Here is an 18,492-nt window from a genome sequence, read left to right as displayed (position 1 = left end):
CTGTGCATTCATGTACAGTATCAGACTTGATATTGTGGGCTACCAATAGTGTCGTTCACCATCAGTGTGTCAGAGTACCTCGTAGAATCAAAACTCGTGTGACCTCTCATCTTTTACCTGTGTCTGCATCATGGCCCCTTCCACCCGTCGAGAGCTGCCCCTCTCGAGGTTGGTCCTTAGACACAGCGCCGTCACCACAGCCCAGAACTTGGGCTGAGATAGTATGCACTGCAGGGAGAGGGTAGAAAGACGGGTAAGGACATGGAGATTCAAGACACTCACTTTCATTTCATCATAGATCAATAGGGACATCAATCTCAGATAAAAGGGATAGTCAGGTCTCTCAGATAGTGATGACAAAATGCAGTAGAGGGTACAGAAATACGTAGCTATGAGTTTGACATCTTCAACATGGAAACTCAATCTACTCTATAGAGCCGATGAAAGCATAAGAACCAGTAAATTAGGACGCTCTTATGACAAAATCGGCAGTTTCCATGAGAATCAAGCTACTGGAAAGCCCGTATAGTACAGCTTATATAACTTAATTAGGCCCTCTAACTCCAACCAGGTCCACGCTGATGGTGGAGTGTAGACAGTCCTGGAGCTTCACATGCGAGTGTGTGTGTGGGGGTGGGGGTCTGTTTTGTGTGAGCAAGGACAGAAGAGGTGAGTCCTACTTCCTGTCTGCCGCAGGAAGCACATTACTCACTGTGGAGTCAGTAAAATTTGCGTCAGTAAAATTTGTCTCTCAGGACCAAGGTCACGCCTACTGATTGACACATATATGGCCGACCTTATCACAGATGGACTTGGTTGCATACTACACTGTGTAGGAGACATGTAGTAGGAATATGTGACCACTAGTGGCCAGCGGCTGACTCAGTGGGAGGTGGTGTGTAAATGTAGAGATCAGGTTCCGGTGCTGTTCGCCCAGCCGATGTCCCCCTCCACGCAGGAGGAGAGATGAGTAGGGAGCTAGCAGACAGTCTGGGTGTGTCCCGTACTGTACACTGAAGCCCCCGGGAACCTCAGAGAGCAGTGTTTGCACAGGGCCCTCAGGGAAGGGGTCCACTTCTTGCGGACGAGTGAAGCAGGAGGTGCTACTGAGACCTCTGGTCACTGTCCTCCATGATGACTGGTTTATAGACACTTGTATGGTTTGGGTCTGACTGGACACATTGGAGAGTGGTGGAGACTATTCCATTGACAAGCAAAGCCATTTAGGAAAACAACAAGGAAAGCACTATTCTGCTACAAAACAGTCAAGCACTGATCCCATTTCTTCACAATGAGACTGCTGCTACTCGCTGTTTATCATCTATGCATAGTCACTTCACCCTCACCTACATGTACAAATTACAACAACTAACCTGCACCCCCGCACACTGACTCGGTACCAGTGCCCCCTGTATATAGCCTCGTTATTGTTATTCTTATTATGTTACTTTCTATTTTAGTCTACTTGGTAAATATTTTTCTTAACTCTTCTTGAACTGCACTGTTGGTTAAGTGCTTGTAAGTAAGCATTTCACGGTAAAGTCTACACTTGTTGTATTCGGCGCATGTGACAAATAGAGTTTGATTTGAGTTTAGCAAACATGTTTCTGCATCTATACTACAAGGCTGCCTTACCTTAGTGTTTATTCAAGAAAAGACATCCTAACACACTGACAAATAAATAGCTGAGAACACCACCACCTCAGAGCAATATAATGCAGTCTGGTTTATAAGGAGGTTGTGTATGTGAAATATTGAATACTATCACTGGTAACAAATCATCATATGGGGAACAAATTGACAAAAACAAACCAAATCAATAAAAAAATATCAAGGAATTCCTTGCCATGGATTTCTGCTTACTGGGGAGTTGTCTATATTACAACTCCGTTCTCCCTCCCCTATTCACCTTTGTGAGAGTCAAGACAAATAGTTTGAGGACGCAAAGAGGAGCAAAAGTCAGAGTTGAAAAGAGAAGGGAAAAGATGGCATGAAAGGAAAGAGAAAGATGGTAAGGCTTAGGGTGTCATTTTTCCAATACATTCCTTTGTCTTCAATTTCAAGGATAACTGTTTAGAGAACATAAACAATTCTGTGCTCGACTCTACAATTTGTAATAACCTTTCAGGAAAGGAGCAGATCAGTAAGTTTCACATGGAAACATTGTGTGACGAGCTTTGGGTTACATATTTAGCCGCAAAGGCAATGGATATTTTGTCTCTTTCACTAGCTCACTTCCTCTGAGCAGAGTCAACATGTGTTCTCCCCTGGCTATCCTGTCTGGCCTGTGGGCCATGTCTAAACATGAGACCTGATAGAAATCAGCCAAATTAGTAGCAAACTAATGCAGTGGCCTGGGATAGAAACTGAAGGCAACATGACCAGCGGTTCCCAACCCTTTTCCATTCCGGGGACCACCAAATCACTGCTCCCGAGGACCACCACTTGCGGATTCGTGATTTTATAACATAAAATATATCTTGGCGGTCAAATGTATTCAATTTCAGCAGTGAATGTAAGAAATTAAAGGCCTATTATTATTCTAAACAATTTGCATTGTGAAAAATCATGTAAAACAATACCATTAATACTCCCAACTGTTATTATATTTGTAAGAAAAAAAGATCTCACGTAACCAGAGCCGATGGGCTGAACAGCACAGTAGTATGATGTATGGAAAACAGAAGCTATGAAATATAATTATCACCCCATCAGTATGGTGGTGTACTGACAGGGGGACAGAGATTGCCTTGGAGGATGAAGTTAGAACACAGCCCTCATGGGACGCCTCCCCCTCTCTCTTTGTCTTTCCCAACTTCCGTGCCAAGTTACGAGATGACTATCAAAGCGACTTCCTCTTATGGGGCCAGAGAGAAAATAACAATTTAAGATGGAATCACCCTCCTCCCACATTGTCCCCCCCCTCCACTCGCCTCATACCAAATGTCACTATGGCAACCCGGGCGGACTAGGGAACGGTATTTAGCAAAACAGACCCTATCTTGCCCAAGGCCCAGTCAGGATTTCACTGCAGACTGTCTTTTTTGAGTTAGGTGATGTAATAAGTCAGGCTGACACATCTGTGTAGATAGATAAGGGGAAAAAACGATCTGGATTTTTTAAGAATTTAACTAACTTATCAATGACGCAGAGGAAATCCTATTTCCAGCCCTAGATGATAACTCCCACGGATTTGCTGACATCAGGAAAACACTTTTGAAACTGACGTAAGGAGTTGTCTCTGTCTCTCTTTCTCTGTGTGTGTGTGGCTCTAAAGAACAGTTGACATAAAGAAACATCCGGCAAACTCAAACGGAAGCTCATTGCAGAATCACTACTGTGGAATGGGATCATTACCACACCCTAAATCTTACATCTTAACACGCTTTCTTCTTTAGAGTTCCCCCAAAACCAAGGTAGGAGCGAGATAAGATCGGTACTTTAGAAAGCTTTCAATATATGTATATGTTGGTTGATAAAAGCTGAGATAAAAAGGGACCAAGTTATCTAGCTGCACCAACTGTTCCTTTTGGAAAGGAGGCTACTACAGTATGATTCCCCCCCCCCCTCTTTCCTTTTGTTCAACCTAAGATCAGACAAACAAGGTGAGCTTCGTCTCCATTGACTCATCTCAGATAAGGATTTCATACTAATATCAAAACCTAAGATTCTGAGATCTCCAGAATGGAGGGAACTTGCATTGACACGACTAAGATTGGGATCTTATTGCTAGCTTGGTGGAATGTGGCCATTATGAAGAGGCCTTTTCCCCCTTACCATCTTTGTGCAATCTCCATACTCGCAGGCTTCTAAACTCATCAGTCAGCAGTACAGTAATATGGAGAGGGGAGAGAAAGGTCAGCCATTATTCCTCCCAAACACTGGTTCACTAGTGTTATTAAGCCTCAATGACCTTCTCACACAATATATTTAAAAAAATGAAACCATAACATCTTGGTAACAGTATCAGAAACACCTGTGAAACGGCACAGTACTTTACATAAAACTGGTTAGCTGCCTGAAATGCTTATAACATTTTTTGACCAGCATGATTGGTAGAGAATAGTCTATTTTGAATAGTATGTTTGCTAGCCATACATTTGATTTATATAATAAGAATTGCTTCTCCAATTAAAATCCAACACATTAAGATGACATTCAGCAATTAACAAATATGCAGGAAAAAAGCAGCATGAAGTATGAGGTTGTGTACGAGGTTCACATGATCCCGAATGTGTTTGTAAATGCTAAACGAGTCACGATGGAACTCAAATGGGACATTAGCGCAACAGTAAATTATCATCATTATGTAGTCATTCCGCTAGAAGGTAGTAACAACATTAATCATTGTCCTGAGTTAAAGTGCAATGGCAAACTGATTTAGATGGTGAGGCAGTGCCATTTCAAATGAATATCCAGCAGTGTTTAATTGGCTGGGCTTGCTTGGCCAACTGTGTCATACTATAGCACCTGTCTGCAAACTCCGGAGATGAAAATCCTGGTGGAGCAGCAGGCCAGAGCCCCAGGCCCATTGGGGAGACTCTCGAGGAGCTCAAAGCGCTTAACAGAGTGGCCTTGCTCAGCGGCCCGCGTTGAGTCATTTATTACCTTAATTAAAACCTTTTCAAAAGCAGTTCTAACACCGCAGCTGGCTGCATGGTACTGATTTGCCTCCTAGCAGCAGAAAGGTAGGTCAAGAAAACAGACCCTGGTTTATAGGTGTGACAGCAATTCAGACAGCCTATGGGAAGTAGGGAGTCTGTTTGAGAAATGGTTGAAAATAACTTGGGAAGGTCCATTTTAATATTGGTCGGTCTAATTATTTGGGTCATTAAAGTCAAAAGGGGAATTTCAATAGGCTCCAATAGCAAACAGAGAGCAATAAAAGCATACTATAAAAACAACATTTGTTTTTATTAAGATATTTATGAAGATAAAAATGGCAAAACAAAATGGTAATCCAGATAAATACATTGCCAAAATTACAGACAACTCCAAATACAGCACATTCAAGTTCACCTTCAAAACCCCAAACTTAGTGAACTGCTGTGAGTATTTACAAACATCAAAGGCAAGTTCAGTTATTGGCTAATGACTGAGAATTCCAAATGTTCCCATAAAATCCTCTACTTGTATTGGCCCTAAAGACTTGGAGATTGGCTATACATGAGCATGGAACATTTCTCAATCCAATCCCTGACACTGTTCAGCAGTCTCAAATATACTGTAACCACGATGCTTTCGTATCTGTAATGAAAATAACAATGATGGATGCCATTTCTTCACTGGACCTCAAAGCGCTTTACATTGGAAGGGAGGAGAACTCATCTCTTCCATCAACAAATGAGCAGCATCCACCCATCTGGGTGATGCGCTGCACTTTGGTCAAATTTGGGCCAGAATGCTCACAACAAGTCAGCCATATAAAGAGGGAATGAGCACACTAAATGGTCAGATATATAGGAGGACAGTTGTACTTTTCAATTGGAGACTTTCTTGCACTAATTTGAGCTAAAGTTGAGCTTCAGCAGAGCCGATGGGGCAGGGGCAAAGTGTGTGCACATCCTAACACAGAGCAGATCAGCTAGCACACGCCAGAGCTACTCTGAATTAATAATCAGACATTAGCTCATAGCCATTGCGTCTTTATCATCAAATTTCACTGGCAGCAGCGAGAGCGACAACCCACACATTCCGCAAAGCTTAGAAGTCTCTCTCTGCTCTCTCATTTCATTTTTTCTTTAAGAATAATTTATATAAACGGCAAATAAAATAAAGACAACACATCATAAGACACTTCATGAGAAAATTGGGAAATTACTTTGTTGTTGTCCTGTATAAAAAAAAAATCGAAAGGAAGAATAACTGACCATACAGTAAGTAAATAAAAACAGGTCATTTTAAAGGGGGCAGGTACATCTTAAGGTTCAGCAAATGGTAAAAAGGTATTGGAAAGATGTGGGTCTGTGAAGAAAAATACATGAGGATGTGTAATAACAGATCATCTCTATTAAGTCTATGACTACACCCTTTAACCACTGAGGATGGCAATCTAATGCAATCAGCCATGCAGTCTTGATCCTGACTACAAAAATAACCCTCCCCATCTTTTTTGTGTGAAGCTTGACCTTCTAAGACTCATTTAGCTCAGACCCCACAATCACAAGCGGGTGACAACAATTTCAGGCTAAAATTGCAGTTCTCTGATTAGTCGTCGAAACATTTTGTGGTCCCACGAATGTGCCGGAAAACGAACTACAAGTGACAGCAGCAATGAAAGCTTTTCATTCCTGATTTATGTTCAACTAGTTTACAGAAAAGTAAGGGCAGATTTTAGGGCAGGTTTAAAGGAGGACAAATCAGAGGTGGAGATGGCCCCAGTGCTGTGCTGACTGGAGGACATATCTGTCTCAGTCTAGGAGTTTAGGGTATGTCAGCAGCCGACTGCCAGACAACCTGAGTGTCTCATTCGGAGACAAGGCAGCCTTCACACTCCAATCGCCCCTCACAACGTCCTGGCTCAGACCGAGGAGGATACGCTTTGTTCTGCTTAAGTTATCGCCAGGGCATGAGGGGGAGGAATAATCTGATTTGACGTGCTGGGCATTGTGATCAAAATCAAGGCAACACGCAAAATCAATGCACAGAGGAAATTGAACCTCCTCGATGGGTCATGTGGTGTGCTCTGAGCCTATCAAAGTTGTTCGATTTGACACAAGTGGCAGTGCAACCAGTGTCAGAGGAAAAACAGAGTCAACCACTGAGTTACATCTTACAGGTTTCTAATGCATATAGAGACTGAGTAGCCTAATCCACATTTTTGATAAAAACGATAGCAGAGTTTGAGAAATGAAACGCGCAAATATACTTGCTTCATACACCAACAACTGTATCTGCTAATAATCTTTGAAAACCACTTTAAACTATATTTAAATAAATGTCTAAATATACATGAAAAGCCAGCTCTGGTTAAGACATCAGCCTGGAGCGGACTGGGGAGATTTACGGCGGAACAGCCACAAACTCCAGGGCAATAAATTAACCTCTGTGACCGTTCTTGCTTTTTTTCTCTGACAGACGTGAGCTTTCCAAATAGATTTCCGAGATTTTCCCCCCTTGAGTGAAGCCTAAGCTGGCCCTTGACATTGCAGAACATTCTTCACCTCATTCCTGGAACGTGAGCCAGCGCAAAGACATCAGTGGTTTGTGACAGAGGTAAGCAGCTCACTGGCATTCAGACATGCGTGCACCCAGACTAGTGACACTCATCCTCAGGTAAGAAACGTATACTTCAATACACAGAGAGGTGCACTAACTGAGCTATCGGCAATATTACAATTTATATAATGCCATATGTACATTTTTGTGAACACAAGTAATTACAATCCATTTGATCACCACAAATTGGGTTCAACTAAAGCATGGTAGTCTTGGCACACTGGTTACTGTATCCTGTTAAAGGATTTGTTTACTGGTCACAAACACAGATTTTCGGACTGTAGAGCTTGGTGTTAACAGTACCCTTATATGAGTGTTCCAGACAACCATCAGGAAGGTGACATAAGTAGAGTGCCGATGAAGAAGACCAGACATGTGACAACCATCTAACCAGCCTGCAGATTCCTGGATCCACATGTAGGCTGGGAAGATGCCTGCTCACACAGCCAGCAGAGGCTCTGGGGAGTCCAGCAACAGTGAGATGACTGGTGCCAGCCCATTGTTTCAGCTGAACTAAAGGCTGGATGGACATCAACTCCAAGCTGATGGAGTGAGCTTTTGATTTGAATTTTTGAAGAACGGCACAGGAGGGGATGGCTGCCGTTTGACGGGCTCCTAACCAATTGCTATTTTCTTTTGCATTGTCTGTAACATATCTTGAATATAATGTTGATGCTACCGTCTCTTATGACCGAAAAGAGCTTCTGGATATCAGAACAGCGATTACACACCTCAAATTTTTGAGGATTTAATGTTGCTCCCAGACAAGGCCCAAATCCCCATAAAGAAAAGAAGGAACTATAGGGGGCGAAAGATCAGGGTGCCTTGTTGGAATTCGTCAGCGCCTCTACCATCCGTTCTATTGGCCAACGTGCAACCACTGGAGAATAAACTGGATGAGCTCTGTTTGAGACTATCCTACCAACAGGATATTAAAAACTGTAAAATCTTATGTTTCACCGAGTCGTGGCTGAAAACAACACGGATAATATACAGTTGGCTCTGTTTTCCGTGCATCGGCAGGACAGAACAGCTACGTCTGGTAAGACTAGGCATGGGGGTGTGTCTATTAGTCAATAACTGCTCGTTTGAGATGTCTAATATTAAGGTAGTCTCGAGGTATTGCTGGCCTAAGGTAGAGTATCTCATTCTAAGCTGTCGACCACACTACCTACCAAAAGAGTTCATCTATAATTTTCTGTCTACTGTCTACCACCACAAACCGACGCTGGCACTAAGACCGCACTCAATGAGCTGTATAAGGCCATAAGCAAACAAGAAAATGCTCATCCAGAAGTTTTACTTCATTTCTACCAGCATGTCATATGTGCAACCAGAGAGGAGAAAAAAAAGAAGATCTATATATATATATAAAAATATATATATATATATATAAAATAGACCTTTACTCCAGACGGGTAAAAAAGCTATCCCTCGCCCTCCATTTGAAAATTCTGACCATAATTATATTATCCTGATTCCTGCTCACAAGCAAAAACGGGAAATACCAGTGACACTGTAACGGAACTCTAATTCCTCCTCCTCCTCGGACGAGGAGAGGAGAGAGGGATCTGAAGACCAATGTGCAGCGAGGTATGATGCCATAATGATTTATTAACAAGACGAAACTAAACACACGAAGAACACTTGATAATTTTACAAAACAACAAAACGATGAAGACAGACCTGGACACGAACTTACATATAACGTGAAGAACGCATGAACAGGTACACGACTACAAAACAAACGCTACAGTCCCGTGTGGCACGAACATATATACAGACACAGGAGACAACCACCCACAAACAAACAGTGAGAACAACCTACCTTAATATGACTCTCAATCAGAGGAAACGTCAAACACCTGCCTCTGATTGAGAGCCATACCAGGCAACCCAAAACCAACATAGAAACAGAAAACATAGACTGCCCACCCAAACTCACGTCCTGACCAGCTAACACATACACAAACTAACAGAAAACAGGTCAGGAACGTGACAGACACGCTCAATAGGTAAGTGGTCGGATGAAGGGGATGCTACGCTACAGGGCTGTTTTGCTAGTACAGACTGGAATATGTTCCAGGATTCATCCAATGGCATTGAGGAATATACCACCTCAGTCACCGGCTTCATCAATAAGTGCATCGACGACGACGTCGTCCCCACAGTGACCGTATGTATATATACCAACCAGAAGCCATGGATTACAGGCAACATCCGCAATGAGCTAAAGGCTAGACAATATACAGTTGGCTGAGTTTTCCGCACATCGGCAGGACAGAACAGCTAGAACAGCTACGTCTGGTAAGATGTGTGTTTTTGTCAATAACAACTGGTGCGTGATGTCTAATATTAACGAAGTCTTGAGGTATTGCTCGCCTGAAGTAGAGTACCTCATGATAAGCTGTAGACCATACTATCTACCAAGAGAGTTTTTATCTATATTTTTCGTAGCCGTCTATTTACCACCACAAACAGTTGCTGGCAGTAAGACCGCAACCACGTCAGTAGCCATGAAGTGTTTTGAAAGGCTGGTCATTGCTCACATCAACACCATTATCCCGGAAACAATAGACCCATTCCAATTCGCATACCGCCCCAACAGATCCACAGAAGATGTAATCAGAATTGCAGTCCACACTGTCCTTTCCCACTTGGACAAAAGGAATACCTATGTGAGAATGCTGTTCGTTGACTACAGCTCAGCGTTCAACACCAAAGTGCCCACAAAGCTCATCACTAAGCAAAGGACCCTGAGACTAAACACCTCCCTCTGCAACTGGATCCTGGACTTCCTGACGGGCCGCCCCCAGGTGGTAAGGGTAGGTAACAACACATCTGCCACGCTGATCCTCAACACGCGGGCCCCCTCAGTTGTGGGTGCTCAATCCCCTCCTGTACTCCCTGTTTACCCACGACTGCATGGCCAAGCACAACTCCAACATTAAGTTTGCTGATTACACAACGGTGGTAGGCTTGATCCCCGACAATGATGAGACAGCCTATAGTGAGGAGGTCAGAGACCTGGCAGTGTGGTGCCAGGAACACAACCTCTTCCTCAACGTGAGCAAGACAAAGGAGATGATCGTGGACTACAGGAAAAGGAGGGTCAAACCTGTCCTCATTTACATCGACGGGACAGTAGAGGGAGCTTCAAGATCCTTGGTGTCCACATCACCAACAAACTACCATGGTCCAAACCAACCAAGAAAGCTGTAAAGAAACAGAAAGAGCATAGTTTCAAACTTTAGAACCCAGTACCATTTGAATATAAAATGTATAACATTTTTATCAACAACAAAAAAACTATGCTACAATTTATCTCTGGGACCCTCAGGATGACAAATCAGAGCAAGATTACTGAATGTAAGTATACTATTTACCTTCAGAGGTGAATGTATCAAACCAAATGCCGTGATAAAAGTTGTAGCACACTCTCCTCAAACAATAGCATGGTATTTTTTCACTGTAATAGCTACTGTAAATTGGACAGTGCGGTTAGATTAACAAGAATTTAACATTTCTGCACATATAAGATGTGTCTATATCCTGGAAAGTTGGCTGTTGTATACAACGCTGTTCTAGTCACATTAGCAACAACCGTCCCGGTATAGGGATACCGATCCCGTAGAGCAGCCTTTCTTAAAGTATGGGTCATGTACCTGTTTATGATGGGTCGCGACGTGTCAGAGTGAATGTATAATTACTTAATGAATTACTGGAATTGATTTGGCCAAGTGCAACTGCGGTCTCTGTTCAGTGCGCTCTCGGCTTAGCAAATGTGTCTGCTCAGTTTGGCAGCTGCGTGAGTGGGAGAAGGAGATGCCCGTGTGCTTCGTGGTTTACCTGATCTTTAGTCTTGAAGATCACTCCGCGACACATGCTGCAGCGCTGTCGTTCAGCAGCAGATGATGTGCTGTCAGCCACTGATTTGTCATTCCCACTCGCTATCACTCACCGATGTCATCAAATAGACTCAGGCTAGCAACAAGTTCTGACAGAGCTCAATCGTCATGAAAAGCCAATACAGAGAGTTTCTCTCTTTCATACAAACTTTGAGAAATAACGAGGACCTCCGTCAATGTGCTTTGTGCGGGGAAGTGCTTAGTAATGAGTCATTCAAAACTTACAAATTCATATAACGACACGTCCTGACCAAACATCCACAGCATGACGGTATACCCAGGGAATTCTTTCAGAACAAGGCAGAATGCTTCAGGAAACAGTGCTTCGGCGGTGGAAAAGTCAGCTAGCAAGGCATTGTTGTCATTTTATAACAGGTGATGATAAGCAGATAAGGGAGTACTACAGTTGAAGTCGGAAGTTTACATACACTTAGGTTGGAGGCATTAAAACTCGTTTTTCGACCACTCCACAAATTTCTTGTTAACAAACTATAGTTTTGGTAGGTCGGTTAGGACATCTACTTTGTGCATGACACAAGTAATTCTTCCAACAATTGTTTACAGACAGATTATTTCACTTATAACTCACTGTATCACAATTCCAGTAGTTCAGAAGTTTACATACACTAAGTTGACTGTGCCTTTAAACAGCTTGGAAAATTCCAGAAAATGTCAGGGCTTTAGAAGCTTCTGATAGGCTAATTGACATCATTTGAGTCAATTGGAGGTGTACCTGTGGATGTATTTCAAGGCCTACCTTCAAACTCAGTGCCTCTTTGCTTGACATCATGGAAAAATCTAAAGAAATCAGCCAAGACCTCCGAAAGAAAAATTGGAGACCTCCACAAGTCTGGTTCATCCTTGGGAGCAATTTCCAAACGCCTGAAGGTACCACGTTCATCTGTACAAACAATAGTACGCAAGTATAAACACCATGGGACCACGCAGCCGTCATACTGCTCAGGAAGGAGATGCGTTCTGTTTCCTAGAGATGAACGTACTTTGGTGCGAAAAGTGCAAATCAATCTCAGAACACCAGCAAAGGACCTTGAAGATCCTGAAGGAAACAGGTACAAAAGTATGTATATCGACATAACCTGAAAGGCCGCTCAGCAAGGAAGAAGCCACTGCTCCAAAACCGCCATAAAAAAGACAGACTACGGTTTGCAACTGCACATGGGGACAAAGATTGTACTTTTTGGAGAAATGTCCTCTGGTCTGATAAAACAAAAATAGAACTGTTTGGCCATAATGACCATCGTTATGTTTGGAGGACAAAGAGGGAGGCTTGCAAGCCGAATAACACCATCCCAACCGTGAAGCAGGGGGTGGCAGCATCATGTTGTAGGGGTGCTTTGCTGCAGGAGGGTCTGGTGCACTTCACAAAATAGATGGCATCACGAGGAATGAAAATTATATTATTATATTAAAGCAACATCAAGATATCAGTCAGGAAGTTAAAGCTTGGTCGCAAATGGGTCTTCCAAATGAACAATGACCCCAAGCATACTTCCAAAGTTGTGGCAAAATGGCTTAAGGACAACAAAGTCAAGGTATTGGAGTGGCCATCACAAAGCCCTGACCTCAGTCCCATAGAAAATGTATGGGCAGATCTGAAAAAGCGTGTGCGAGCAAGGAGGCCTACAAAACTGACTCAGTTACACCAGCTCTGTCAGGAGGAATGAGCCAAAATTCACCCAACTTATTGTGGGAAGCTTGTGAAAGGCTACCCGAAACGTTTGACCCAAGTTAAACAATTTAAAGGCAATGCTACCATATACGAATTGAGTGTATGCAAACTTCTGCCCCACTGGGAATGTGATGAAAGAAATAAAAGCTGAAATAAATCATTCTCTCTACTATTATTCTGACATTTCACATTCTTAAAATAAAGTGGTGATCCTAACTGACCTAAAACAGGGATTTTTTACTAGGATTAAATGTCAGGAATTGTGAAAAACTGAGTTGAAATGTATTTGGCTAAGGTGTATGTAAACTTCCGCCTTCAACTGTTCTCATGGTAGTATATGTGAGTTTCTCTTTAAAACAATCCTCCGGCTTTGTACACAGCTAATAGCTAACGTTAGCCAAAGCAAGCTAGCTAGCTACTGATAGTGCAACCCTAAGTAACAGTACAGATGAAGATGAAAAATGATCAGGCCTACTGTACATCTTACTGTAGAAATTATTATTGAAAACAAGTCTAGGTTGGAACCGTTGCTGTTAAAATAGAAGTCATCATGTTTATTCTGAACTGGAATAAACTGATTGAAGCAAGATACTTTTTGAGGCAAACACACACACACAGTTCTGGGTTGCTCATCTACAGCAGGAAGCGGTCTCCTGCCTAACTGAGAAAGCAGTAGATGTTCTGGTCCAGTTTGGCACCACATACCTTTGTCAGTCAGGGTTCTCAACTCTGGATTACTGAAGAAATAAGTACAGAAACAGTCTCAATGCTGAGCATGACCTCAGTGTTGCACTGTCAAAAACTGATCTCAGAACAGACATGCTTGTTGAAAACCAGCCACACACAGACCTCTCATTAGGACTGTGTGTGTGTTTTCTGGTCTACATCTGTGTGATTGTTTTTTGAAATATTTTTATTTATTTAAATTGAACCTTTTTTTAACTAGGCAAGTCAGTTAAGAACAAATTCTTATTTACAACGACGGCCTACCCCGGCCAAACCTGGACAACGCTGTGTCCAGGTTTGGCGCAATAATTGTGCGCCGCCCTAGGGGACTCCCAATCCCGGCCGGATGCGATACAGCCTGGATCAATCAGTTGTGACTTCTATTTTAACAGCAACAGCTCCAACCTAGACTTTCTTTTGACAATACTTTCTACAGTAAGATGCCTGACACGCAGGCCTGGTCATTTTTCATCTGTACTGTTACTTAGGGTTGCACTATCATGCGTGTCTGTTCTGTTATGCATCTGTGTGATGTGATCAATCAGTTTGTTCCAGTTCAGAATGAAAATGATTTATTGAATTTTAACAGCAACAATTCGAACCTAGACAGATATGTAAGAGTGTTTAATGGGTGAAAATAAACATGAATAGCTATTTATATGGCCATTTAATTTAATTGTTATTTGTTTTTGTCTATATTGCATTTGTTTTAGGCATAACGGCAATGAAATGTACCAATATGTACATATAGTTGCATATGTTTCTAAGCTTGGGTCCCAGGAAAACACCATTTCTAATTTGGGTCCCAGGCTGAAAAAGTTTAAGAACCTCTGCCGTAGATGATAACTCTATTTTCTTTAAACTGCATTGTTGGTTAAGGGCTTGTAAGTAAGCATTTTGCGGTAAGGTCTACTACACTTGTATTCAGCGCATGTGACAAACAACGTTTGATTTTGAATTAACTTCACAAAATGCAAGACCATTTGATAAATGAATCATGTAACAATGGTATAAAAAAAAAATCTACATAGCTCTGCTCATTTCACTGACAAAATAAGGGAACATTTATTCTAGACAGCCACATTGTCCAAAAGATGGGCCATTTCAAGAGGAGAGTGAAACAGTATTTAACATTTTAAGTATGGCAGTTGTCCTGGTTAAACGCCATGTAAACAACATGAAAACAAATGTTAAAACTCCCTACAACACAGAGGAAAGGGCAGCTATGTGGTGTACCAACTGTTTTGGTTTTGTTGTTCACGTCTCTAATGTTTAGAGAACAAGTGTTGGTTTCTTTTCTAGAGCATCATCTCCCAACAGCTTGTATAGTTTCTAACAAGCTTGTATTGATCCCTCAAATTGAACAAGCATTTGGTTTGTAAATGCTCAAGCGTATAAAACAGATACATCATCTGGACAGTGGGGTGGCCCATCAATCACTCAGTCAGGAAGGGACGGTCCAATGGGAGGAAAAATACAAATTTAGCTGTTTTCCTTCAACTCATCACCGGTCCCTCAACACTTCAAGGAAGTCAACCCATAACCCTACAAACAAGGATGCCGTTACGTCCACACCCCCAGACACCCATTATCAACCACTTTCATCGCTGACCAGAACTGTGGTCCTGCAGTTAGAGTAAATATACTCTAAACCCCTACCACCTGCTCCCCCGGACCCACTTACCCTATGTCATCCTCAAGATTATTAAGACAACCAAAGCAAGAACAGACATGAGCTGTGTTCGAATACCCATACTAACTTATTGTATACTACATACTTAATGAGTATATACAACTAACTATTAGTTAATTTTAGTATACTGTACACGAAACAGTATCCTTTCAGTTGAGCGTACTAGCTCTTCGCCGGTCTACCGGAAGTTGATGCTGTTGCTATGCAACCTCTTGCTATCTAGTTAGCATAACACATGACTAGTTAGATATTTTACGACTTCGGATGTGTTATTCAATTAAATCTGGAGTGCCAGAGTGAGTTCGTAAATTCAATTTACGAAAGCACCCGAATGTCCATTGTGACAACTATAACATCTATAACATTTAGCTAAGCATGACGGGAAATGACGGGAATAATCAAGTCAATAAACGTTGGGTAGTTAGTTAGATAGCTTATAGTTAATATACTGGCAAGTTTGATGTATAAGTAGCCAACTGACGTTAGGTAGCTAGCTGACATACCGGTACATACGGCTGTAATTATATGCTATGTGATTCGTAAGGCCAGCGTAGCTAGCAAATTGTCAGTCAACATAACGTGTAAGGTAACTTACTGCAAAAGTAATTACTTTATTAAAATGCTCAACATTTTGATAACATTTGTCATAATTAGTTAAATGAATTTGTATCTGCTATCTTTGGTCTTCGGCTAAATATTTTCCGCCATTTTCTTCAAATCTGAAAACAATGTAAAGCCACGCCCATTTCCTGAAGAATTGCATTATTGACCTCAAAGTACGGAAATAGTGTCCTCTGCGTGTATACTTCATATTTTTACTAATTTAGTATGACATCCGGGAATTTTTGGCATACTAACTATATCCATACTATGACCAATAAGCATACTATATACTCAATTCCCGTCACAAACAGTACGGTTATAGTGGGTAGAATGAGTACTCGAACACAACTATGGTCTTTCAAGTCCCATAGGCATGATGTGTGCCATTGAAAATGAGTGAGCAATCACTTAGCACTTACTGAGTTGAACCTCCAACAGTTCCCCCAAAAAAACTGTTCACTATTTGAAATGCAATGGCATTCTGAAATGCTGCCTTTGGCTGTCATTAACCTTTTGAAAAAATATGAAGAATCCAATAGCAATTCAAAGTTAATTATCTCCATAGCCTTGACATTTAATTTACCAAAAACACAAATAAATGGCTGTGGCCTATTGAGGTTCACAAATGCAGCTTTGGGCTTTTAGCACAAGTAAATACTTCCCCATGCTTTTCAACATCTCACTGTAGGGCTGTGTGGTAAATACAGATGTCTTCATCCTGAGATGGAGGATGCTACCGCCTAACTCACTTTCTCAACTATTAATTAGTACTCCCACCTCTCTCTCTCTCCCCTTGCTCAACCCTCCGCAACAGACTCGCGTCTGGCTGAGGGTGGGAGCGGTGGAGCGAGAGACAGACCAAATATTTCCTTCAGCAGAAAAGAAATTACTTGCACAGAGATGACAATGACAACAGCTTATTTAGGAGAAAATTGCTATTTCCCAGAGGATAGTGCAGGGATCATCAGCGCTTGGTGGATTTTGCTACAAACCCATTTTTGCTCCGATGATATCATATGAAAAGGATATATCAGTCAACGTGTTTCAACAGGACCTCAGGGGCTGAAATGGATATTTGAATCCTTTGTTGACTCTTCACCAGCCACTGATCTACACCTATGGCGGCTGTACAGCCTATACGCAGTGTGTTTATGTAGACCTACAACTATAATTACCTTTGCCCTATATGTTCATTGTATTCAAGAAACAATGTCTATTTTTTACATCCATCTGTTTTATATTTCATGTAAGCATCACCAAACTGAGCCCGTTGGGAACACACTGCCCTTGGCCTGCCTTTGTTAGTGAGATCAGCCCTAGTGGGGGCGTAAAGAGATTCGGAACAGGGAAACAACCCAATTCAAGAGTGCATGACGTGGCCAGCCATCATTGTTCCAACGGTGTGGGAAAATAAAACATGGGTCCAGTCCCAAACTTAAAAAAATTATAGGAAATAAATCGCTGACACAAGCAGCTCAGCTTGACAACACACCAATGGGTGGCAGTTCAAGCCCTCAACACCAGAAAGAGACAAGAAGCGCTGACAAGAGAGGAAAAACATGAAAGCTGTCCAGGTGCACAGAGCCAATGTTGGGATCAGTTGACGACGCCAGCCAGGCTATAGACCAGAACATCGAACACGTCACCAGCGTAGTGTAGCAGACCAGGACACACTAACAGTTTACTATCCTCAGATAGGAGGGGAGCTGGAGTAGATGAGATCAAATTTGGAGCAGAGGAGACATTTTGGTGGGAGTGGTGCTCAGGCAGAGGTCTGTTGCATCATTACCTTTTGGGTAATATTGCAATGGGAGGTATCAAATGATGGCGTGGGGACCTCCAATGGTGTAACTACAGACCTCATACTAGCAAAAACTATTTTACACTGAACTTTGTTTGCAAAGAATTTCTTAAGTACTGATAACTCAAGGCTACTGACAGCGCTACTCATGTTTTCTTAATAGGATAGTGCAGTTTATTGTTCGCTTGCAGCTTATGTTTAAAATAGCTTGGATTCAATTTCAACACAGGCAGTTCATAAGCACTTACCTTAAAATTCAAATGAATGTTAGACATTGTAATCATATGGATGAGTTCAAAGAGCAGTGTTCACAGACATTTCTGCAGACCCTACAAAGCTTTGTCAACAATGGAAAACGTCTACGATAATGCATACCGGCTCAACCAGCTCCACACTTAGTTTAAGAGTACTTCCTCATCATATAGCACGAGGAATTATGAGCAGTTCCATTTACCGGCAGACATTTTAATTCTGAACCCTACAAAATTACCATTAATTTTTTTATTTTTTTATTTACAGCACTTAACCAGGGCTGTGAAAAAGTTCTCTGGGGTTTAATTTCAGCAGAAGTGCTAGCTCAGCTGTGCTATCGTTTACAATTTCCTCCAGCGCTCCCCTAAAAGTTAATCTAAAAGAGGAGGGAAAAAAAGCAGTGTCCCTGGTGAATTATGAATCTCACCTCCCGTCATGCACCAGTGAGCAGGTTATTCTTGGACTCTCTTCGCCATAAAATAGGATGTACATTCCATGCATTTAAATACGAGCCAGAGTAAAATGGCAGTGATCGGTCAGTCTTGAGCAAAAACAAAAAGCCATTGATTTCTTATCGAATGGACGTCTAGTGACGGTGGGC

The 18,492-nt window shown here is 42.0% G+C and overlaps 1 pseudogene; it reads right to left on the bottom strand.

Moving 5' to 3' along the window:
* The window catches only part of LOC139569815 (tetratricopeptide repeat protein 27-like), a 153,456-nt pseudogene that overhangs the window by 56,043 nt on the left and 78,921 nt on the right, over positions 1-18,492 (bottom strand).

This window comes from Salvelinus alpinus, chromosome 3 (assembly GCF_045679555.1).
Source record: "Salvelinus alpinus chromosome 3, SLU_Salpinus.1, whole genome shotgun sequence".
NCBI classification, from domain to species: Eukaryota; Metazoa; Chordata; class Actinopteri; order Salmoniformes; family Salmonidae; genus Salvelinus; species Salvelinus alpinus.
This window is presented reverse-complemented; position numbering and strand designations above follow the sequence as displayed.